Source organism: Macaca nemestrina, chromosome 11 (genome assembly GCF_043159975.1).
Source record: "Macaca nemestrina isolate mMacNem1 chromosome 11, mMacNem.hap1, whole genome shotgun sequence".
In the NCBI taxonomy this organism is placed as follows: Eukaryota; Metazoa; Chordata; class Mammalia; order Primates; family Cercopithecidae; genus Macaca; species Macaca nemestrina.
In genome coordinates this window covers 107,158,769-107,184,264 of record NC_092135.1, presented here as the reverse complement: position 1 = coordinate 107,184,264, position 25,496 = coordinate 107,158,769, and the positions used below count along the sequence as shown (strand labels likewise).

Below are 25,496 nucleotides of genomic sequence, written 5' to 3'. Positions count from 1 at the left end.
TTTCCCTATAATGTTTCTGTCCAATGTAAAAACTATTTTAAAGGGAAAAGACAGTCAGAACAAATGGGACTGTGAATCTTACAATATTATTGTCACTGAATTGAATTGAGTTGAATTAGAAATTCTTACAAGTGGTTTGTTTATTTCTAGGTTTTTGTGTAAATATAATGATAGCAGATATGGTTATATACCTTTCAAAATAGGCAACAGAAGCACGACATCTTCAATTTGTATCTTTCTCAAGAAAAAATAGCATTAATAAAATAGCACTAGACAAATAAGAAAGTCAGCAGGAATAAAAATGTATGAACTTGATTGAAATTTAACAAAATCTGAATTGAGATTTAACAGCAGCATGAAAAGAAGTTACTTTATCATTGCCCTTTGAAGAGTTATCCAATGTGAAACTGGTTTACAGCAATAGAATCTTTCCTAGTATTTGTCATGGATTTCTTTTTCATGAAGCATTTTGCTGACTTTATACCTTAGTATACAAACAGGGAAATGTTAATCTGCAGCTCTCTCTGTAAAACATCTTGGCCGGGCGCGGTGGCTCAAGCCTGTAATCCCAGCACTTTGGGAGGCCGAGACGGGCGGATCACGAGGTCAGGAGATCGAGACCATCCTGGCTAACACGGTGAAACCCCGTCTCTATTAAGAAATACAAAAAAAAAAAAAAACTAGCCGGGCGAGGTGGCGGGCGCCTGTAGTCCCAGCTACTCGGGAGGCTGAGGCCGGAGAATGGCGTGAACCCGGGAGGCGGAGCTTGCAGTGAGCTGAGATCCGGCCACTGCACTCCAGCCTGGGTGACAGAGCGAGACTCCGTCTCAAAAAAAAAACAAAAAAAAAAAAAAAAAAAAACATCTTGAGGGCCATTTCTGACATCTTTCCAATGGAATAAAATAAAATGAACTTGTTTTGGGGATCTATACTACTTCCTGAATACAACCTTCATAGATTCTCTTTAATAAATGGTGTTGGGAAAATGGGGTATCCCTATGCAGCAGAAAGAAATTAGACCCTTATCTCACACCATATTAAAAAATTAACTCAAAATTAATTAAAGCCTGAAATGTAAGGCTTTTACATAAGTAAGTATAGGGGAAATGCTTCAGGATATTTGTCTGGGAAATGACATTTGAATATGTTCTCCAAAGCATAGGCAGCCCAAACAAAAACACACAAATGGGATTATAGCAAACTAAAATTCTGCAAAGCAAAGGAAGCAGTCAACAGAGTGAAGAGGCAATCTATAGAATAGAAGAAAATGTTTGCAAACTGTACATCTGATAAGGGTTAATGTCTAAAGTGTGTAAGGAGCTCAACTTAATAGCAAGAAAAAAAAAATCACCTGATTTTAAAATGGGCAAAAAACCTGAGTAGACATTTCTCAGAAGAATACATATAAATGACCAACAGATATATGCAAAAATATTCAGCATCACTAGTCATCAGGGAAAACAAATCAAAACCATGAGAGATCATCTGAGACCTGTTAGAATGGGCATTAAAAAAAGACAAAAAATAACAAATGTTGATGAAACTGTGGAATTAAGGGAACATTATTTGCCATTATGGAAAGCAGTGTGTGAGTTCCTCAAAAAATTAAAACTACTGTATAATCCAGTTCTCTCACTACCGGGTATGTATCCAAAGGAAATGAAATCAGTATGTTGAAGTGATATCTGTACTCCAGTGTTTATTGCAGCACTATTCACACAAAAGGATATGGAATCAGCCTAAATTGTCCACCAGCAAATAAATAGATAAAGAAAGTATGATACGTATACACAATGGAATACGATTAAGCTATAAATAAGAAGGAAATCCTACCCTGCTATTTAAAATAACATGGGTGCACCTAGGGTACATTATATTAGGTGAAATAAGTCAGAAATAGGAAGACAAATACCTCACAATTCACTCATATGTGAAATCTTAAAAAGTTGATCTCATAGAAATAGAGAGTCGAATAGTGATTACCAGAGGCTGAACTGTTGTGTGTTGGTGGGGAGAAGGGGCAGTTGGGGAGATGTTAGTCAAAGAATACAAAATTATAGTTCAATAAAAGGAATAAGTTCAAGGGATCTATTAAACAGCATAGGGACTAGAGTTAATTACGATATGGTGTATTCTTAAAATACATCATCATATCAGAGTAAATACTAAGTGTACTTACTACAAAAATGATTATGTGAGATAATGCATCTTTAATTAGCTAGATTTGGCTATTTCACTATGTATATATACTTCAAATCATCATGTTGTATAAAACAAATACATAAAATTTTATCTATTTAAATAAATAGATGAAATACATAAATAAGTTTGAAAAAATTATTTCTCACTCTTCTAAAGGCTAGAAGTTCGAGATCAATATGCTAGCAGTTTCAGTGCTTGGTGAAGGTTTGGTCTTTGCTTTCTTTTTTTTTCAAAGCCTGTGAAATTTTATTTATACAAAAGAATAAAAATAGCTATTTAAAAATGATTGATTTAAACGTGTTTTTCCATTTTTCCTGTTCCTTGAACATGAATCTGCTTCCAACTCAGAAAGATTTAAGATAGGTAATTACTAAATACTTCCCTTGCAAAAAACCAAAGAGCCAAATTTCCCATTTTACTTATGATAAACCAGATTATTTTCAGTTATGAATATTGGGAACTACATGAAAGAGATGATCAGATATGTCAGCAGGAAGGTATGAGCTGTACAAAGGCATTACAAAAAGACCCCAAAGAAAATAAGATGATAAAAACAAGAGAAAAATAAGAAAACACAAAGCAATATAAGAAAATGCCAGATATTTACAGCCTTCATCTGAAATGTAATTTGTGTTCTTCTTTCAACATAAAACAAAACCAGAGAACATTTCTTGATGTGTATCACAGATGAAGCTGGTACCAGCCAGTTTAGGGGGAGACATTCGTGCTAAGAAGGGAGAAATGTACAGTTAGCAACTCGCTGGGGTTATATACGTCTTGATCTTCCTGCAGTTCTATTACTAAAAATGACATAAAGTAAATGATCCAATGTATTATGGAAATGACTTGTTTGTCACCACATTTAGAACAAGCTACTCAAAGTCACAGGCACTGAGTCTGGGAGAGCAGAGGTGGATGGCCACAAACTCAGGTGAAGGATGTTTATCTTTGTGAGGTCAGAGAAGGGAAGCAGGGCTCTACAACCTGGAAACTTCTGCACGAATGTATCTTCTAACAGTCAGCTCATGGTTTTTTGTTTAACCTCAGATCAATCCTATGCTGGTTTTTTATTCTTTCACTTTTTATGGCTGCTGTGTTGACTCCCTGAGGAAGTAGAGGAAGCAGTCTTCTGAGGTTTCATTCCCCGCACAGATCCATCCAGATCCTCAGGGTCCTCCTGGCTGGACTCATTTTCCTGATTGTGGAAGTCTGAAGAAGTGTCCCTTTCCATCCCACTTCTTGGCTCTCTCTTTCTTTCCTTCCTTCCTTCCTTCCTTCCTTCCTTCCTTCCTTCCTTCCTTCCTTCCTTTTTTTTTTTTTTAAATTTCCACATTTATTTTTCTTTCATGTGCATAGAAAATGGCAGTGAAGCGTCCTGTGAACGAGGCAAGGAATGGGCATGGTGCTGCAGTACCAGCCTGGTCGTTATGCTTCCAAAGTACACTATGCATAGTGGAGACAAAGGGTGTTGCAGTTTGTTTTTAATTGCTTGCAGTTCCTTGGGCTTCCCATTTGTTTTTGAAGTTGTCAGTTTCTTCAAATCTCTTTTCAAGCGACACACTGCATTACAAATGATGGCACTTAACCAATGTGGCATTTCCATATTTATATCAACAAAAGAAATTTACAAGACATAATAGCATACAATCTTGACATTTACTAATAGCAATAAAACATGGGCATCATTTTATTTTTTCTGTACAAACTATCAGAACACGACTTTATTCACATTAAAAAATCATCTTTAATTTGATTTGACCTACACATCCCCATTTCATTTCACCCATTTCTCAAACCTCTCATCACGTCACCCACACCTTCACCAGACTACAGAATCTACAAGTAATTAGATGTAACACCTAAATAGAGCTTAGAAAGTCCTCTCCCAAATGTTTCATCACTTCCTTGATAATTCCTTAAAAAAGAAAAACAAATGCACTTCACTCATTCCTTCCACTCACTTTCACATTTCAATCATCAAATCAGCAAGATGGACTTTTCACCTCAATCCGAACAAAGTTAGAAAGAGTTCCTCTGTGGGGCGTCTTGATGCTGCACCTGTGATTCTGGGGACCCTGGGTACTGTTCTGCTCTATAAGAAGTTCGTTTAATGGAATAAAAGTCTACATAATTTGTGATTGATTTCAGTCCACACTGTGTTGACTAATCAGTAGAAGCTGGAAAGTGAACTCAGTCATCAAAATAAGGGTCTTCATAGCTATGAGGAGACTGCAAATACAATCTGTATGATTCAAAGTTATTTTGTTGGAGTCATCTTGACTATAATACAGCTGTTGATGCTGTAGTTGTCTATTTAATTCTCCTGCTGGTGAGGAATATGAACTGATGTAAACTGGCGAAGGTTTGCTGGAGCCTGACTGAACGATGGGTGACGTCTTTTGGTTGGTGGTAGACAAGGAAGGACGTGATTTGAATCAGTCTCGCTCCATTGTCGACACAGGTGTAATAAAATGGTTCTGATTCCACCCATCATTTTTATAAATGCTCCAGCGGTCCTGATATTGCCATAATGTATTCAAGACCTGGGCTGCTGCCTTCACTACTTTTAGAGATGATCTGTTGCCCCTGCCTTTGGTTATGTTCACCAGCTTCTCTATGTCTCCCAAGTCAGCCAGGGCTTTGGTGTTCTCCATGTTTTTGCTGGTGACCTCATGCAGAGCATAGCAGATGGCTGCCTTGGACTCATCAGACAAGACACTGGGACCGTTGCTGCAGGGAAGATGGTTGACCAGGTCTCGCATGGCATATTTGCCTATGAGCTCCTTGTTGCGAACATCTAGTGTCATATTCCTCAAGGCAGTTGCCACGGAAGAAACAACTCTATTGTTATCCATTCTCAGAAGTTCCACAAGGATGGGGAGCCCCTTTTATTTTCGGACAGCCACCCGGATGTATCCTGCAAACTTCCAGTTGCCAGCAGAGAGGTTCTGGAGAGGTCTGGCAGAGCCTTCCAAGGTGGCTGGGTTGGAACTTTCTGCTAGAAGAGTCAGATATAGCTTCACCACCGATGGGTGCCACAGCATCTCAACCCCTTTGGGGGACTTTGACAGTCCTGGGATAGGACCAACTCCATCCCATTGATCTTCTTGCGGAGTCCTCTTTTACTTTTTCTTCCCCCAGAAGCTTGGCTCAGAGTCTTTGCTGGGAAACTTTTTCTAGTAAGTCATCACATTTGTTCAGTCCCAGTAACCGGGCCTGGGGCACCTCCAGCTCCAGCCGATAGGACAGGTTCCTCAGGGTGCACACGCAATTCTTCACCATCTTGCTGTCATAATCAGATGTGTTCATACACATGTAGATCACAAACAACAGCGAGTCCACTAGCCCCTCTCAGGACTGCATTTGCTTCTGAGCCTCTTACCCCATGGAACTGAGGTTCCTCAGGCAACCTGTCATATTACACAGAATTAGTGAAGTCTGAAATTTAATTTTATGGCCATCATGAAGAGTTATTCCATCCAGAATGTGGAATGATCACAGAGTTTGTTAAGGTTGAGAGAGCATCATGAATAATCATCATTTTTACAGCATCACATGAGGATAAATTTCAAAGACCTCCTGTGAAAAGCTCCCTTACTTCTGCATCAATAGATTTTCTCAACAGTCACAACAAGGCAGGTATCCCACCAACATTCTTCATTGCTATTTTATTTTCATCTGTAGACTTGCCAAAAATGATGTTTCAAAGGGCACCACAGGCATTCTTCTGAAATCCCAAAACTCTGTGGCCAAAAGGTCAACCAGAGGCTTGATTCCCCCTAACCTACACACCCTCATCTTCACGTTGTTGTCACCAAGCAACAGGTGCTGCAGATAGGCTGCTGCATTTGCCTGAACAGATGGGAACTGGTGCTGAAGCATGTGAATGACCTTAGGCAACTCAGGATCATGCCAGGCAAACTCCCTGGGGTCCTTCTAAATGCTGTCTATTGATGGGAATCTTGTGGTACCATCATCAACCGGCACTGCGTGCTGAAGCCTGTTATAATTGCACTCTTGCACTTGGTATTGTATGGGCCTGTAGGGCTCTGCATAGGTAGCTGTTGTGTTCAGAGCATAATTATTTCTTTGGTATGTAAGGGTACTTCGTTAGCTGTACATCCTTTGTAGATTTCCAATACCTACTGCTGGCTCCCTCTTTTAAATGAGCTAGTCCTGAACTCTTGCTAATGCACTTAATGCAGCTGCTGAGGTAACTGAGGATTTACTGAAGAGCCTCTTAGCTTCCTTAAACTTCTGGTTCTTTCTATCATTTTTGCTATAGGAGTTTTTTTGGTTGGTCAGATACCGATCCCAGTCAGGAGTAATATTGCCATACATCTGAATGTCTTCCAGGTGGCTTCCCTCAAAAGCATAGGTCTGTCGCTCCAAGTTTGCCAGTGTTTCCCATGAAGGCCATGCCCTTATGACTTACCTCCTAAGGGCCACATCTCTTAATGCTTTCACATTGGCCACCAACACATGAACTTTGGGGACACATTCAGACTATAGCATATGCTATTCTTATATTTCATGTATCACTCTTGAGACTGCACATTCCACCATGCCTATAACTTAAGTGTAGCTTGAAATATGATGGCTGGTGGACTAGCTCTCTGAGAAACATGCAGAGGATAAGAAATTACTCTATTTTTCTCACTCTCTAGACCTAGGATCATTCTAAAACTGAATGGAAAATAGTTGGGTGACGACTATATTCCTCTTTCTAAAGAATTCTAAACATGCTTGAAGATAACTAGTTAGAAAACAAGACTAGAATGGAAGTGGATGAGACCATAACAGAGACATATAAAAACCATTTAAAGTTCTTAGAGAGTTTATAACGAAGTCTTAAAAAGCAATTGCAACAAAACCAAAAATTGACAAGTGGGACCTTATTAAACTAAAAAGCTTCTGCACAGCAAAATAAACTATTGACAGAGTTAAACAGATACCCTTCAGAAGGAAAGAAAATATTCACAAATCATGCATCTGACAAAGGTCTAATATCCATTATCTATAAGGAACTTAAGCAATTCAACAAGCAGAAAACACATAACCACATTAAAAAGTGGTCAAATGACATTAACAGACACTTCTCAAAAGAAGGCATGAAAGTGTCCAGCAAACATGAAAAAATGTTTCACATCATTAATGATCAGAGAAATGCAAATCAAAACCACGGTGAGATACCATCTCACACCAGTCAGAATGGCTATTAATAAAAAGTCAAAAAACAACATACTGGCCAGGCTGTAGAGAAAAGGGGACACTTATACACTATTGGTGGGAATGTAAATTAGTTCAGCCACTGTGGAAAGCAGTTTGGAGATTTCTCAAAGAACTTAAAACAGAACTACCATTTGACTCAGCAATCCCATTACTGGGAATACAGCCAAATGATAATAAATCATTCTCTGAAAAAGACACATGTACTTGTGTGTTCACTGCAGTACTATTCACAATAGCAGAAACATGGAATCAACCCAGGTGCCTGTTAATGGTGGATTGGATAAAGAAAATATGGTACACATACACCATGGAATACTACACAGCCATAAAAAAGAATGAAAGCATGTTCTTTTCAGCCACATGGATGCAGCTGGAGGCTATTATCCGAAGGGAACTAAAGCAGAAACGGAAAACCAAATACCTCCTTTCTTACTTATAAGTGGGAACTAAACACTGAGTACATATGGACATAAAGATGGGAACAATAGCCACTAGAGACTACCAGAGTGGGGGAGGGGGAAAAAGGGTTGAAAAACTACTTATTGGGTACTATAGTTACCACCCGGGTAATGGAATCATTTGTACCCCGAGTCTCAGTGTCATGCAATATACCCATGTAACAAATCTGCACATGTACCCCCGGATCTAATATAGAAGTTGAAATTCAAAAACACTTCTTTGAATAAGTGTTTTTTTAAACCCACTTTCCCCTCTCTTTCTTTCTTCTACTTGTTTTACTTTTCACAAAGACTTAAATGAAATATTTTAAGTTCTTGTCTTTCATAATGAAAAGTAATTTTTTCACTTTTTTATTATTTCAAAGTTAATAATTTTAAAAATGTATTTAAACGTAAAATTGAAGGTTGTGTGATACTCATTATATTTGTTCAACTGAGGCCCCATGCCTGAAATTCTGTGTGTGGGAAGAACACACTGTCAAAAGGGTAGAATAACGAATCACTGTGGGAAGGCTGAAAAATTGTCTGAATCTATCAAAATGTCACAACCAAATTAAGGTTTAATTAAAAGCTAAAAAAAAAAAAAAAAAAACCTTGGTGTTGAATCCCACAAAATCGTTTTAGATTACTCTTTGCAATATTAGTACTCAGTATTTTAGCTTCTTTCTAATCCACATTACAGACCTGAATTTCAACTATGATGGATGCTTGCCTTTTTGTGAGAATAGGATACTGGAAATAATTTCATAAGTAGAGATTTAGTATGTTATCCACCTCTGATGGGATGCTCTTGACTCAGCTGGTCAATAAAACTCAGAGAATGTTCTCTGGGTAAGATTGGGGGCACTTAAACAATATAGTAGCCTTGCCATGAATGCTTTTTATTTTTCTCCTTCTGCCTCACTCTGTTCTCACCTATACTACAAAGTAATAGGATGGATCAATGCAATGACCATAAGATCATTATTCAGACTGCAGATTCCTCAATAGCAGGAAGCACACATCATCGTATTTGTATCCCCTCAGCTTGCACCAGTGAAGGAGTAAATAAAATGCTAAAAAAATTCCAAGAAGAACAAAAGTCAGAATACAAAAAGTAAAAATACAAATAAGTATAATATTTAGCAATATCCCTCTTTACTTTTTGAATGGAATTGCGTTTTAATAAGGTCCATAGTATCCTCATATGATTTGGGGCATATCTGGTGAAACAACATTTGACACATTTTTGAAATGCCTCCTTCACTTGGCTTCTAAGATAATGCTCTCTTCCTTCCCTCCTCCTCCCTCCATCTATTCTCAGTCTCCTCTGCTGACATTCCCTCATCTCCCTGCCTCTATACATTGGAGAAGCCAAAGAAGTAAATCCAAGATTTCTTTTATTTTCTATTTAGTCTAACTTCCTTGATGCTATGAATCTAAATACTATCTACATGCTGATGACTGTCAAACTTATATTTCCAACGTGAGCTTCCCTCTTGAACTCTTGATTCTTAGAGGGAAAATTGACTACTTAACATCTTCATTTAGATGTCTAACGCACATCTTGAACCTACCATTTCCTAACCAGAACAGTCTTCACCTTTCAATATGGGACAACAATGTTCTAGTTGCTAAGGCAAAAAACTTTGTCGTCCTTAATGTCACAATTTCCTTTTCTCCCTCCATTCAAACCCACAGCAAATTCTATAGTATTACATACAAAATATATCTATCATGCATTCATTTCCTGTGTTTTTGCAGTAGACTTTTGACCTCACCACTTGGACCTTGCAACACTAATGTCTTTTCTCTAGATAGCAGCAGAGTAGTGTTGCTAAAATATGTTTACCCGTGACAATTCTCAAATCAAAACTCTCTAGTGCTTTTCCATAGCATGCAGAATGTAAACCAAAGTCCTCATAGTGGTTTAATTTTCCTATTGATCTGGGCCCAGTCTTATCACTGATTTCCTACAACTTTCTTCTTTGCTCACTCCACTCCAACCATACTGGCCTCCTTTCTGTTGTTCTAGAATAATAGGTAAGCTTTTACCCAAGGCCTTTTTACTTGTTCCTTTGGCTAGAATTCCCCCCTCAAGTCTCCATATAATTCACTATGTCTCTTCCATCAGTCATACTCAACATCCGCCATCTTGAAGAGAATATCCCTAGACATCCTTAACTAAAAGTACAACTCTTTCCCTTTCCCTAAACACTAAAAAAGTTACTATCCCATTTTCCTTCTTTATTTTATCCAAAATAATTTAGCAACATCTAAAATGGTTTACTCACTAATCTTGTTTGTTGCAATTTTCCCACTACATCATAAGGTTCATGTCATATGGCTGTCCTAGGGTAAGGCCAGCAAGGCATCTAGGTTGCAAAATTTAAGGAGACAGTCACTCTCAGGTCATGCAAGTGCATTCATGCTTGTCACAACCCTGCTTTCATAAAGGCAAAGATTTTAACTTATTTATTAACTGATACTTTCAAAATGTCCATCATAGTGCCTGAGATATGGTGGAAGTTTACTAAATACTAGCTTAATGTATCTTAGATACTTAATAATAATTTTTTAAAACCCCAGTATGTGCCAATTAGTAACTGCTGATCAGTATTGGAATTTAGTAAGAACTTAATCTCCAGTGACCCACTTTGGTTAAGTTCTTTCACATTAACAGGTTGTAAAATGCCTGGTAAAATACAGAAGTTTCTCCTTTTTCTGCATATGTTTCAAGATCACCAGTGGATGCTTGAAACCATGGATAGTACCTATATATACTATGTTTTTTCTTATATGTATATCTATGATAAAGTTTAATTTAAAAATTTGACACAGTAAGACATTAACAGTAACTAATACTAAAATAGAACAATTATAACAATATACTTTAATAAAAGTTATAAAAATAATAAAAGTTGAATAAATTATAAAAATAAAAGTTATTTGGTCTTTCTCTCTCTCAAAATATCTTTTTTTTTTTTTTTTTTTTTGAGATGGGGTCTCGCCTTGTTACCCAGGCTGGAGTGCAAAGGCGTGATCTTAGCTCACGGCAGCCTCCATCTCCTGGGTTCAAATGATTCTTCTGCCTCAACCTCCCCTCCCAAGTAGCTGAGATTACAGGTGCCCACCATCACGCCCAGCTATTCAAAATATCTTATTGTAATGGACTAACCTGTTTCCAGACTGTGGTTGACCCCAAGTAACATAAACTACAGAAAGAAACTGTGAATAAGGAGGGACTGCCGTATTAAAAACTCACCGAGCCGGGCGCGGTGGCTCATGCCTGTAATCCCAGCACTTTGGGAGGTGGAGGTGGGTGGATCATGAAGTCAGGAGATTGAGACCATCCTGCTTTACACTGTGAAACCCTGTCTCTATTTAAAAAGAAAAAAAAAAATACAAAAAATTAGCCGGCCGTGGTGGTGGGCACCTGTAGTCCCAGCTACTCAGGAGGCCGAGGCGGGAGAATGGCATGAACCTGGGAGGTGGAGCTTGCAGTGAGCAGAGATCATGGCACTGCACTCCAGCCTGAGCAACAGAGCGAGATTCCGTCTTAAAAACAAAACAAAACAAAACCAAAACTGACCTATATAGGCATATGTTTACACCCAGTTCAGAAATGGAGTTGATAACAAGTAATTCCTTACCCCCTAAATAGCTACTTAAATCTCCCACATTCAAAGATTATACAACACATAACTGCATTGACCACAAGTAAAATTCAAGGTGTTTACATTTTGTTGAGACATAATATATGAGTAAAAAAGAATAATTTTTGCTAGTGTACTGAGAAAAACTAGGGTATGATATTACCAGAAGAAAAGTGAAGAATGTTTTTTAAGAGACTTATCTAAACTGCAAAAATATAGATTTGCAGGGAAACTATGTGGACACAAGTTCTGTTGTATCCTACTTACATATCTGGCATCCTACTCAATATCCGGTTGGGAGAAAATTATCAGGGTAAACCCTCTGAAGAAAGGGGAAGGTAATGATTAACTGAGGGAGCCGCTGAGGACCTGTGGCCTCAGAGTTTTTCTCTTTGACTAGTGTGAACCCTGAACACTGAAAGGATACATGCTTCCCAGGTAAGAGAGAAATCTGTAAGAAATACAGGCATATTGACCAGGCATGGTGGCTCACGCCTGTAATTTCAGCACTTTGGGAGGCTGAGGCGGGCAGATTACCTGAGGTCGGGAGTTCGAGACCAGCCTGAACAACACGGAGAAACCCCATATCGACTAAAAATATAAAATTAGCTGAGCGTGGTGGTGCATGCCAGTAATCCTGGCTACTCGGGAGGCTGAGGCAGGAGAATGCTTGAACCGGGGAGGCAGAGGTTGTGGTAAGCGGAGATCGCACCATTGCACTCCAGCCGGGCAACAAGAGTGAGACTCTGTCTCAAAAAAGAAAAAAAGAAAAAGAGAAAAAAGAAACGCATGCATATCTGAGAGATACTGCAGGTCCAGATACATGCCACATGATAAAGCAAATATTGCAATAAAGTGAGTGGCATGTTTTTTTTTGTTTGTTTGTCTCTCAGTGCAAAAAAAAGTTATGTTTATACTATACTAACTAGTCTAAGTGTGCAATAGCCTTACATGTAAAAAATGTACATACCTTCATTTAAAAATACGTTATTGTTAAAAATGCTAACAATCATCTGGCCTTCAGTGAGTCATAATCTTTTTTGCTGGTGAGAACTTTGCCTCAATGTCGATGGGTGCTGACTAATCAGGGTGGTGGTTGCTGAAGGTTGGAGTGGCTATGACAATTTCTTAAAATAATACAACAGTGAAATTTGCATTGGCTGACTCTTCCTTTCACAAAAGATTTCTCTGACACATGTAATTTTGTTTAATAGCATTTTGCCCACAGTAGAACTTCTTTCAGAATTGGAGTGAATCCACTCAAACCCTGCCACTGCTTTATCAACTGAATTTATGTAATATTCAAAATGCTTTTTATCATTTCAACATTGTTCCTAGAATCTTCATCATGAGTAAATTCCATCTCAAAAAACCATTTTTGTTGCTCATCCATAAGAAGTAACTGTTTTTTTTTTTTTTTTTTTTTTTTTTTGAGACGGAGTCTCGCTGTGTCGCCCAGGCTGGAGTGCAGTGGCCGGATCTCAGCTCACTGCAAGCTCTGCCTCCTGGGTTTTTATGCCATTCTCCTGCCTCAGCCTCCCGAGTAGTCGGGACTACAGGCGCCCGCCACCTCGCCCGGCTAGTTTTTTGTATTTTTTAGTAGAGACGGGGTTTCACCGTGTTAGCCAGGATGGTCTCGAACCCCTGACCTCATGATCCGCCCATCTCGGCCTCCCAAAGTGCTGGGATTACAGGCTTGAGCCACCGCGCCCAGCCTAAGAAGTAACTCTTTACCCATTAAAGTTGTATCATGAGATTGCAACAATTCAGTCACATCTACAGACTCCATTTCTAATTCTAGTTCTCTTGCTGTTTCCACCACCTCTGGAGTGACTTCTTCCATTGGAACCCTGAATTCCTCAAAGTCATCCATGAGGGTTGGAATCAACTTCTTCCAAATTCCTGATAATGTTGGTATTTTAACCTCCTCTCATGATCGCACATATTCTTAAATGGCATCTAGAAATGATAAATCTCTTTCAGAAGATTTTCAATTTGCTTTATCTAGATCCATCAGAGGAATCGCAATCTATGACAGCTATGGCATTACAAAATGTATTTCTTAAATAACAAAACTTGAAAGCCAAAATTACTCCTTGATCCATGGGCTACAGGATGCATGTGGTGTTAGCAGGCATAAAAATAATATTGCTTTCGTTGTATATCTCTGAGATCAGGGCTCTTGGGTGATCAAGTGCATTGTCAATCAGCAGTAATCTTTTGAAGGAAATCTTTTGTTCTGAGCAGTAGGTCTCAAAAGTGGGCTTAAAATATTCAGTAAACCATGTTGTAAACATACGTGCTGTCATTCAGACTTTGTTCTTCATTTAGGGAGCGCAGGCAGAGTAGATTTAGTGCTGGCTTTATGTTAAAGTCGCCAATTGCACTAGCCCTTAATATGAGAGTCAGCCTGTCTTTTGAAGCTTTAAAGCCAGGCACTGACTTCCCATCTTTAGCTATGAAAGTCCTAGATGGCATCTTCTTCCAATAAAAGGTTGTTTCATCTATGTTGAAAATCTGTCATTTAGTGTAGCCACCTTCTTCAATGATCTTAGCTAGATCTTCTGCATAATTTGTTGTTTCTACATCAGCACTTGCTTCTTCACTTTGAACCAACGTCTGCTACCTTCCACCTTTTCTTATGCAGCTTCCTCACCTCTCACAGCTTTATATAATTGAAGAGAATTAGGACCTTGGTCTGGATTAGGCTTTGGTTTAAGGGGATATTGTGGCTTGTTTGATCTTCTATGCAGGCTACTGAAACTTTCTCCATATCAGCAAGAAGACTGCATGGCTTTATCATCACTTGTGTGTTCACTGGAGTAGCACTTTTAATTTCCTTCCAGAACTTTTCTTTTGCATTTACACCTTGGCTGTTTGTTGCAAGAGGCCTAGTTTTAGACCTATCAGGGCTTTTGACAGGCCTTTGTCACTAATCTTAATCATTTCCAGCTTCTGATTTAAAGTAAGAGCTATGGGACTCTTGCTTTCACTTGAACACTTAGAGACTATTGTGAAGTTATTCTTTGGCCTAATTTCAATATTGTTGTGTCACAGCAAGTAGGGAGGCTTGAGCAGAGGGAGAGAGATGAGGCTGGTCACTGGAGCACTCAGAACGTGCACAATATTTCTCAGTTAAGTTTGCCATTTTATATGGGTATGGTTCATGGCATCTCATAAAAAGTACAATAGTGACATCAAAGATCACTGATCACAGATCACCGTAACTGACATAATTAATAATAATAATAAAATTTGAAATATGAGAATTATCAAAATGTGACACTGAGACATGAAGCGAGCACATGCTGTTGGAAAAATGGAGTCAGTACACTTGCTTCATGCAAGGTTGTCATGGACCTTCAATTTATTAAAAAAACATAGTATCTGTGAAGTTCAATAAGGCAAGAACCATAAAACGAGGTATGCCTGTGGATAGAATCCATGAAAACATTTTTGAATAAACTTGAGAAAAAGTCAGGAGAAGAAAATTCATCACAAGGAGAATTAACTGACAGGGAAGATATTTGACCAGTAGTTCCACATGAACTGTTGGAGGAACTATTTTCTATAGTTCCACATGAAATGTTGACCAAACAAAGCATCTATTAAAGCTCTATAAAGTTGTAGTGAAGTTCAAAGAAATGATTAGAAGATAACAAAAGAAATGAAAAGCAAACTGGATTATTTCTGTGGGGAGGGATAATATGTAAAGTATTCCAGAGGCAAAGCAATGTTACAAGCCATAGGGAAAATTAGACTATAGCGCAATTATAGTCAGGGTGATAGTAGAAAGAACTGAGGAAATTTTGCAATCCAAACAGGTAAAGATCTAGTACAAAATATAAATGATAAACATTATAGGTTTGAAAGATAAAGAGTATCCAGCATAAACCTAAGTAATTTTCCTTATGTGCATAACCAAAACATAAAGAATAATTATCATAACATATATTGGAAGGAACCTTTCCCAAAATAATATGTGACTCTGTAGATGAAAAGAACTTTAGGTTTCGCAGTAAAAATATTGTTACAAAAAATTAACACAAAGAGATAATCCTGTAAATCTTATTAAAATTCAATAATGAAGAAAAAATTCTTAAAATATTCAGGCAGGAAAACATAGTCATGTACAAAGGAGAAAAAATTTCTCCAGTGAAAAAGATATTGTCAGAAGATAGTGGAGCAATAAAAGATCTGAGTAACATGATGCCTTTAGATACTCTTACCATAAAGGTGAAGATGTACATTCTGAATCACCAATTCAGGGACACAGCACTCTTGAAATCCTACTTGATCAGATCCAAATATTCAAGAAATAAATCGGAACAAAGAACTCAGATATATTAGTTTCATATTGCTGCTATAACAAATTACATAAACTTGGAGACTTAAAACAGCACAATTTTTTAAAAAATCATCTAGTTTTGGAGTTCAGGAGTCCAAAACAAGTGTCACTGTACTAAAATCAGGGTATCAGTGGGACTTCTGGAGGGTCTAGGGAAAAAGCAGTTTGCTTGCTGTTTCCAGACCCTAGAGACTGACAACATTCCTTGACTCATGGTCACTTCTTTCCTTTTCAAATTCAACACCATAATATTTTCAAATCTGTCTCTGACTTTTACATTATTAGCTTCCTCTGTCACATATAAAGACCCTGGTGATTTAAATTGGATCCACCCAGATAATCCAGGATAATTTTCCCATTTCAATATTCTTAATCACATCTGGGAAGTTCTGGAACATAATATAACATATTCACAGGTTCTGGGGATTAGAATGTGAATATCTTCAGGAGTTATTCTGCCTACCACATCAGTTACAGGGAAACCATGGTAAAGGACTGATGTAAACATTAAATCTGTCTAAAAATAGAAATAAGACATATATTGTATAATTTCAGCAATAAATTAGAATATACATAATATAAATAGAATAGAATGTACATATAAATTTTGAACATATAAAATATAATTTTTTGATAAAATGAATAAGTAAAATATTTTTAAACAATTGAGAGATATACAATAACAATGTAAACAATGATTGTCTCTCAATGGTGGGATTTTGTGACTTTTATTTATACTTTTCTTTATTTTCCCAATTTCTATAACAGATATATTTGAAATCAAAATAAACATACACTAAAATGAAATAAGTTATCTTCAAACACACACAGTTATATATACAAACATACATAAATCCATCATATAAGCACTAGTCCAGACATTTAAAACATCCCTACATTGTAGATATAAACAAAAAAAGAATAATGTAGAATTATAGTAGAATGATTTATATTCCTTTGGGAATATAAGGACATATTAAGGACACATGCATGCATATGTTCGTTGCAGCACTATTCACAATAGCAAAGACATGGAATCAACCTAAATGCCCACCAATGGTAGAATGGAAAAAGAAAAACGTGGTGCATGTACACCATGGAATACTAGCCATAAAAAAGAATGAGATCTTGTCTTTTGCAGGTACATGGATGGAGCTGGAGGCCATTATCCTTGGCAAACTAATGCAGGAATGGAAAACCAAATACTGCCTGTTCTCACTTATAAGTGGGAGCTAAATAATGAGAACACATGGACACATAGAGGGGAACAACACACACTAGGACCTGTTGGAGAGTGGAGGGTGGGAGGAGGGAGAGGATCAGGAAAAACAAATAATTGGGTACTAGGCTTAATACTGGGTAAGGAAATAATCTGTACATCAAACCCCTATGTCACAAGTTGAACTATGTGACAAACCTGCACATATAACCCTGAGCTTAAAATAAAAGTTAAAAAAATAAATAAATGTTAATAAATTAAAATAAAAAAGAATAATGTAAAATTAAGTATTTTATATAAAATTTAAACCATAACATCAAACATTTTTTGTTTTTTTTCTGATTTGATTTTTTAAACATCTCTTCATTTTATTAAAATTATTTTATTAGTTTTAGTGAAGTTTGTATTAAAAGCAAAAGAAAGGGGAGAAATGGGGAAAGTGTGAAAAGTCAAATGACTCCTGGAATAGAAAGACATCAGAGAGCGCAAAGGGACATCTCTGCAGATAAGAAGATAAGAATAGATGACTCATGTAGTTTAATCACCTAATTCTCTTGCTTTGCATCAGGATTCATAAAGTGGGTGATACACAATTGTCATGAGTTGGGTACTTTTATTTAAAATGTATTGGTGTATAGATAAGTCTCTATTAGACAGTCTATTTGAGATACAGGAGACGTCAGATGTATGTGTCAACTAGCCAATATCCTACTATCAATATGGTTCCATGAAGAACACATATTCTCACACAGCTGACTCTAATGAACTATCCCAGTTCAAGTCTCTATTCAGTACCATAGTACCTTAACAAATAGCTACATTCCTTGGTTCCATTATCATTCACTAGGCATTGGTCAATAAACAAGTGAATTATCAATGACCAAAACGAAAGCTTCTGTCCTTATAGAGCTAATTTGTACTGGGTAGGAAAGGCTACAAACAATAAATACAGTAAATAAATAATTTAGAATATATTAGAAAGAGGGAATTGCTATGGGTTAAAGAAAGGAAAAGTAGGTTTGAATAATGGTGCCAAGCAGTGCTGGGGTAGGGGAGGAATTGGAAATAGATTGCAGTATGAAATGGGGTGGTCGAAGGTGATATTTGAGCAGATTTGAAGGTTATATTATTGCTAGACAAGAAGCTATCTGGAGACCATAGCAGGCAGAGGATACAGATACAGAAAAAGATTCAAAGTAAAAACTGCTTGGGAAGTGATGTCAGCAAGATGGCAAACTGGGTGATCCCAACTCTCACCCCTAAACAAAAACAATGATAAAATCAAATATTTGTGGAAAAGGATAGCTCTGGGAGAAGCCCTGAGGCAGTTAGGGGGCAGCAGCAATCCATAGGAGTGCAGAGACCATGAATGGCTAATAGAAAGGGGTAGGAAGCATTTTTTATGTGTTGCCCCATCCCCCAGACTGGCACAGTGCCACAAGGAATCCCCTTGGTCACTGGTTCCCTCATGGGGGAACAGGGAGAGTGGGTGGACCTCAGCAGCCGTTGACACCAAGAATTCCAGTGGCCCTAACTACCATTGCAAAGGACTTCTGCGGTCTCTGACATGGACCCCAGCTGCTGCGTCACTGACACCACAGATGCCAAGTGCCCCCCTTCCCACACTGGACTCAGAGTTGCTGGAGTTGCAGCCAACGCCAGGCTGCACATGCTCATGCCTGAGAATAGGAACCTGCCATAAAACATGTGCCTTTGCACAGTTCCTGTCACTTAATGGTGCCACCACTTGCATGCTCAGGTGTCTACTGGACCATGTCTGCACTACAGCTGTGCACATATGACCAAGGGACCAGACACCTGCTGAAGCTAAGCATATGCACCCATTGAACCACGTGCCCATTGTAGCTTTGCCCAGTGCCCACCAGACCTGATGATTATGTGCCTGCCACCTCCATGGCACATGCTCCAGCATGCTCAGTAGACTAGGCATTCACTGTAGCTGCATGTATACACACACACCCACCAGACTTAACCTCTGTGCCCCACCCCCGAGACAGCTCCCTCATATGCCTTTAGAACTTGTGTTCCTATGCATTACTGAATACATATCTGGATGTAGAACAACCACACACTTCACCCTACCTGCCCACAAAAGAAATTTTTTACCTACCAAGGCCAATTTGTGAAGTTTGGAAGGGACAACTGCTTCTTCAAATGTGAAGACAACACAAGGCTATAAGGAACATGAAAAACGAGGAAAACATGATACCACCATAGTCACCCAATAACTCTCCAGTAACCAAACCAAATAATGGATATTTTTAAATTGCTGGGCAAATAAGTATAAATAATTGTTTTAAAGAAACTGTGAGCAGTGAGAGAACACAGACAGACATCAAGTAAACCAGGAAAGCAATACATGAACAAAATAAGTTCTACAATGAAATAGAAATAATAAAAAAGAACTAAACAGAAATTCTGGAGCTGAAGAATACAGTGACAGAAATGAAAAAATACAATATAGGGCTTCAACAGCAGACTTGATCACACAGAAGAAAGAACAAGCAAATCTGAAGACATACATCATTTGAAAACATCTAGACAGAGGAGAGAAAAAAAGAATGAAAACGAGTAGAGAAAGTCTACAGGATATATGGAATATCAACAAGCAAATCAATGCATGCATTGTGGGTGTTTCAAATAGCAAACAGAAATGGGGCAGAAAGCTTACTTAAAGAACTAATGCTGAAAACTTCCCAAATCATGAGAGGAAAATTAACATACAAGATTCATGAAGTTCAAAAGTATTTAAGTAAGATCAACTCAAAGAAGACTATACCAAGCCACATTATAAACAAATTGTCAAGAGTCAAAGAGAGAGAGTTTTAAAAATTATTTTTATTATTATTATTATTGACTAAGTTATAATTATATGCATAATGTATGGAGCAAAATGTGAGGTTTTGATATATGTATACAATATGGCATGGTTAAACCAAGTAATTAACATTTCCATCACCTTATCTTTTTTTATAACAAAACATTTGAAATTTACTTTATTAGTTATTTTGAAATATACAACACATTATTATTCACGATAGTCACCTGAGACTATACCTGAGATCTATTACCCTGATAGGCAATAGATCTCAAAACCTATTTCTCCTGTCTATCTAAAACTTTGTACCCTTTGATCAACGTTTCCCACCCCTACCTTAGACTGACTGGAGGCATAATAATTTAAATAATTTAAATAAAATCAGATTGCTGTTTTGGTGGTTGTCCTGCAAATATAATGGCATAAATATATATTTTTCCTAAGCCTGAATGCAGTATGTCTCTTCTGGGTGTGCAATATTATTGACATGTCAAATGAATTAAAATTTTCTGAGGTGGCATGGGTTATAAATTTGCTATATTGATTAATTTAGTAGCTACCAGTTTTTTCTTTTTTAGTCTGTATTGTTTTGAACTTTGAATGTGACTTTGAATGGATCTAAATTTAAAGGAATATAGAACCAAAATGTAGAAAAGGTTTTCCCTCCTATCTGAACTTGATTTTTACATGGTTTAAACTTTCTTAAGTTACAGATGACTCTCAAGTTCATCTATTCACCTATCTCATCGTAAAGATGAAGAAACTGCAACGGGAGGTCAAAAACTCCTGTGGAATTACAAAGCACTTTTATGATAGCAGATTTCTGGCTTCTGGCCTTCACTTTCATTAAAATATGATCCTTTTTTATTCCTGTGTCTCCAGGTTATTCAATTTTTTTTTTGTTGTTAAAATTCTTGAATGTATTTTTTTTTTCTTTTTGCCTTTGATTTAGCCCCAACACACATCTTCTCCACAAGAATTTAACTCTGTTTCTTTGGGAATACAGCATCTTATGTGGGGTAAGATCAGGTCCTTTGCCATAAAACAGATCTACATTTAAATCCTAGCTCTACCACTTACTCACTATGTAATTTGGGGCAACTTATGTTTCTTAGTTTTACTGTTTTCAAGCTAATAATAATGACATAGGGACTTTGTTTTCTCTGAAGAAAAGGAGGTGTTGTATCAATTGATTAATGGTAAGAAAACAGTAAACTTTCTATAAAAATGAAGATGATTATCAGATATTATGTTAAAGAAGTTAAAGAAATTAAACATTTTACATAATGTCTTCAAGAAGAGTTTTTGTAAGCAAAACTTCTACAAAATTTAAACTAAAAAAAATACTCTGTTTCTTGAAAAAGTAATAGTTGAATCACATACACATAAAAGGAATATGAATTTGGAAGCCAAGAGTAGAATTTTTTTAAAATTAAGAAGGATTCATTTGGAAAAGCTTTGTGAAGGATATGAGTTGAAAACCAGGTTTTGAAGGAAAGTGCAACAAGATTTGGCAGCCTAAAGGGTGAAGGATATTTTAGATGCAGTAATAAGGGAAATAGCTTAAAATGTTGACAAGGGTATGGATATAGCAGTTTTTTTTGTTTGTTTGTTTTGTTTTTAAGGAGCAATTTGTCACTCTATGGTACCTCTTGCAAAATCTGTTTGTAAATTCATTTATACTCTCTTTCCAAAATTGAAGTGAAACTGTTAAGAGTAAAAAACTACAGACACTATAAAAAAAAAAGAAAGACAAGAATTAAGTTTTTTTAAAAAAATAGTTAAGAGTGGAGATATTTTAATTCTAAATTTTCTGCCACAAAATATCTATTCTGTCCAAAGACTGCTGAGGTGAGAAGCTTTGTTACTTTATGATCAACACACTTTATTTTCTTCTCCACCTTAGTTATTGGTCCCTCCTTTTATTTTCCTTCTTGCTAATAAACATTTTGTGTTCCAAATTTTAACCTTTACCATATGGTAGAGATTTGGGGTTGAAAAGGCAATGTATATAACTTCCTTTAAATTCTAGTCACGAGAGGCCACCAGTGTTTAACCTGGACATTGTCAATTAGCTAAATTGTGAAGTAAGTGCACAACAAAGACATAGCCAGTTGAAACGTGTAAGCAAATTAATGAGAAGTTCAGTATTCTCTTCTGATGCTTGAGTGGCTGGTCTTCCTATGGGCAGTCTTCTCTCTTCCATCATCAGTCAAAACATGTGAGGTCAACAACTACAAAGTAGTATCTGCATTTCTCTTTAGTTGATTTTAATAAAAGTCAAGCCATGGTCCAAAAAGAGGTGTGTCCTCACTGGTAGAAATATAATTCATTTTGTGAAGAGCAATGTGGAAGACAAAGAGGTAGTCTGGGAAAGTTAAGAATTCCCAGTACCAACAGTATAAAAAGCGGGAGATAAAAACTCACTGCACACTAGAAAAGACCAGCATCTTCAGTAGTAACATTCTTGAGTCCTTACTATGCAGAGGAAGCTCTTCTCAACGCCAGATATAAAAATCTAAAACATATCTCAGAGCCTGGGGGAGATAAGAGAAATGTGAACAGGAACAAGAAAACAAAAAATAAGTCAAACAAAGAAACACCAAACAGAGAAATCTTTTGGGAACGTATTTGCCTTTCTTTCTTTTTTTTTTTTTTTTTGAGATGGAGTCGTGCTCTCTTGCCCAGGCCAGAGTGCGGTGGCCGGATCTCAGCTCACTGCAAGCTCCGCCTCCCGAGTTTACGCCATTCTCCTCCCTCAGCCTCCCGAGTAGCTGGGACTACAGGTGCCTGCCACCTCGCCCGGCTAGTTTTTTTTTTGTATTTTTTAGTAGAGACGGGGTTTCACCGTGTTAGCCAGGATGGTCTCGATCTCCTGACCTCATGATCCGCCCGTCTCGGCCTCTTTGTCTCTTCTCAACCAGGAAACATTCCTTTTCCTCTGCAGAATTCATTTGATTTGATCTATTAAAAAGGACAGAGCTGATTGAAACAAGAGTTTAAGTGTGTCACTAGAAAGACCTTTCGATGTTTGGCTGCTCCAAGTCTGCTTCAGAACACTCTGTTCTTTCTGTCCTCATTTCTCACCAGTATTTCTTTATGCCAAAGAGTCAAGTACCGAAAGTAATTTTAAAATAGATGAGTGCAAGTGTTCCGGGACCAAACTGAGGTTCGGACTGCTGTTTCTCACCGCCCAATAACAAGATGCAGATGAAAAGAGTTTTTATTTCTGTAACCGGTTACAGGGAGAAGGCCTGAAAAATACCACCAGACCAACTCACAATTACAAAGTCTTCCAGAGCTTATATACTTTCCAAGCTATATGACTACGTGTAAGCCTGCATTCATCTAAAGACAGAAGCAATTAACTTCTTTTAATCTATAACCATCATTCTCAGCAAACTATCGCAAGAACAGAAAACCAAACACTGCATGTTCTCACTCATAGGTGGGAACTGAACAATGAGATCACTTGGACTGGGGAAGGAGAACATCACACACCGGGGGCCTATTATGGGGGGGGGGCGGTGGGGAGGGGGGAGGGGGGAGGGATTGCATTGGGAGTTATACCTGATGTAAATGACTGGTTGATGGGTGCTGATGAGTTGATGGGTGCAGCACACCAACATGGTACAAGTATACATATGTAACAAACCTGCACGTTATGCACATGTACCCTAGAACTTAAAGTATAATAATAATTTAAAAAAAGGGAAAAAAATCTATAACTAAAATCTGAGTCCTGAAGACCTTCCTCTGGAGTAAATTTACTTAATCTAAATGGGTTCAGGTGCTGGAGTGATTACCTTTCTCTTGTCTCCTGCTAAATTACGGAGGCCTGGGGAGTTTCTTCAGCTCCCTAATAAAACTTGTTTACTCCCAGATGGGTCCTGTTAAGAGTTAAGTCATTATTTTGTCATGCTTTAAGGCCCAGGAAAGGCCTACGCAAAATGCTTGGTGGGCTTTTGTTACATTCCAGCCTTTGCATAAGGGCACTGGCTCTTTCAGCTTTTAATGTTTAACTTAACTACTTAGTCAGTACTGAGACAGTTGTTATGGAGGCCTGTGTGAAACCTGGCCTGCCACACAAGGTTAGGGAAAAAAATGGATTCAACCAACAGATTGTGTCTTCTCCCTAAGAAATCACTTTTGCAATGAAGAACCAGAAAGAAGCCTTTTTAAAATTACAATTTGAGGTGAGAAATTATTCCATTTAACTCTGAATTGAATGAACTCTGACACGTTTATACTGCATTTTCCAGCAATTTGGGATAAAATTTAATACTTTTAAAAAATCCTAATAGCACATCGCTACTACTACATTTCCTTGCTTTTTTAATAGCAATTCCACTGCTTTAGGTTGCTAAGAGATCAAATTCTAGGTTAAAAATTAGAAAACCAGGCTTCTGTTTGCATGTCTGTTACTGACTGTGTAGGACTTGGTAGAAATTCTGCACATCCATTTGTTCAGAAAAGTCATTTTTTAAAACAACTTCACTGCTAAAGAATCAAATATAAGAATCTATTGTCGAGCATGAAATTAAAGAAAATTACTAGTAAGAAAAGAAAAAAAATTGATTTGGAAAATTTTAAAATTATTTTATTTATAGAGCTGTGAGCCATAGATCCCAAAGCCTTCCTCTGTGTTTTTGTTTAATAGCCTTGTCAAGATACAACACACATATTACACAGTCTCTCCATACACCCTAGCCCTAGGTAACTACAGTCTATGTTCTGTCTCTATAGATTTGCCTTTTGGACATTTCATATTAGAATTGTTACAGGAAAGGAGTGCCCATCCAGACCCAAAGAGAGAGTTCTCATGCAAGAAAAAATTCAGGGAGAGTTCATAGAGTAAAGTGAAAGCAAGCTTATTAAGAAAGTAAAGGAATAAAAGAATGGCTACTCCATAGAACAGCCCTGAGAGCTGCTGGTTGCCCATTTTTTTATGGTTATTTCTTGATTATATGTTAAACAAGGGGTGGATTATTCATGCCTCCCCTTTTTAGACCGTATAGGGTAACTTCCTGATGTTGCCAGGGCATTTGTAAACTGTCATGGTGCTGGTGGGAGTGAAGTAGTGAGGACGACCAGCGGTCACTCTCATCGCCGTCTTGGTTTTGGTGGGATTTGGCCAACTTCCTTACTGCAACCTGTTTTATCAGCGAGGTCTTTATGACCTGTATCTTGTACCAACCTCCTGTCTCATCCTGTGACTTAGAATGCCTTAAATGTTTAGAAATGCAGACCAGTAGGTCTCAGCTTCATTTTACCCAGCCCCTATTCAAAATGAAGTTGCTCTGGTTCAAATGCCTCTGACAGAGTAATATAATATATAGTCCCTTGTGATTGACTTATTTTACATGACATAATGTTTTCAAAGTTCACACATGCTTTAGCATGTACCTACTTCTTTTTATCATTGAATAACATTCCATTCTATTAATATTTATTGTCTCTTCATCCATCAGTTGTCATACATTTGGGTTGTTTCCACCTTCAGCTATTATGAATAATGCCCCTGTGAACATTGGTTTGCAAGCTTTTGTGTGAATATATGTGT

General features: G+C 37.5%; 2 pseudogenes; both read right to left on the bottom strand.

Moving 5' to 3' along the window:
• Window positions 1-2,883: 2,883 nt before the first annotated feature.
• On the bottom strand, window positions 2,884-13,400 carry LOC105481331 (chromatin modification-related protein MEAF6-like; annotated as a pseudogene).
• On the bottom strand, window positions 4,222-6,345 carry LOC112426552 (plakophilin-4 pseudogene; annotated as a pseudogene).
• Window positions 13,401-25,496: the final 12,096 nt, after the last annotated feature.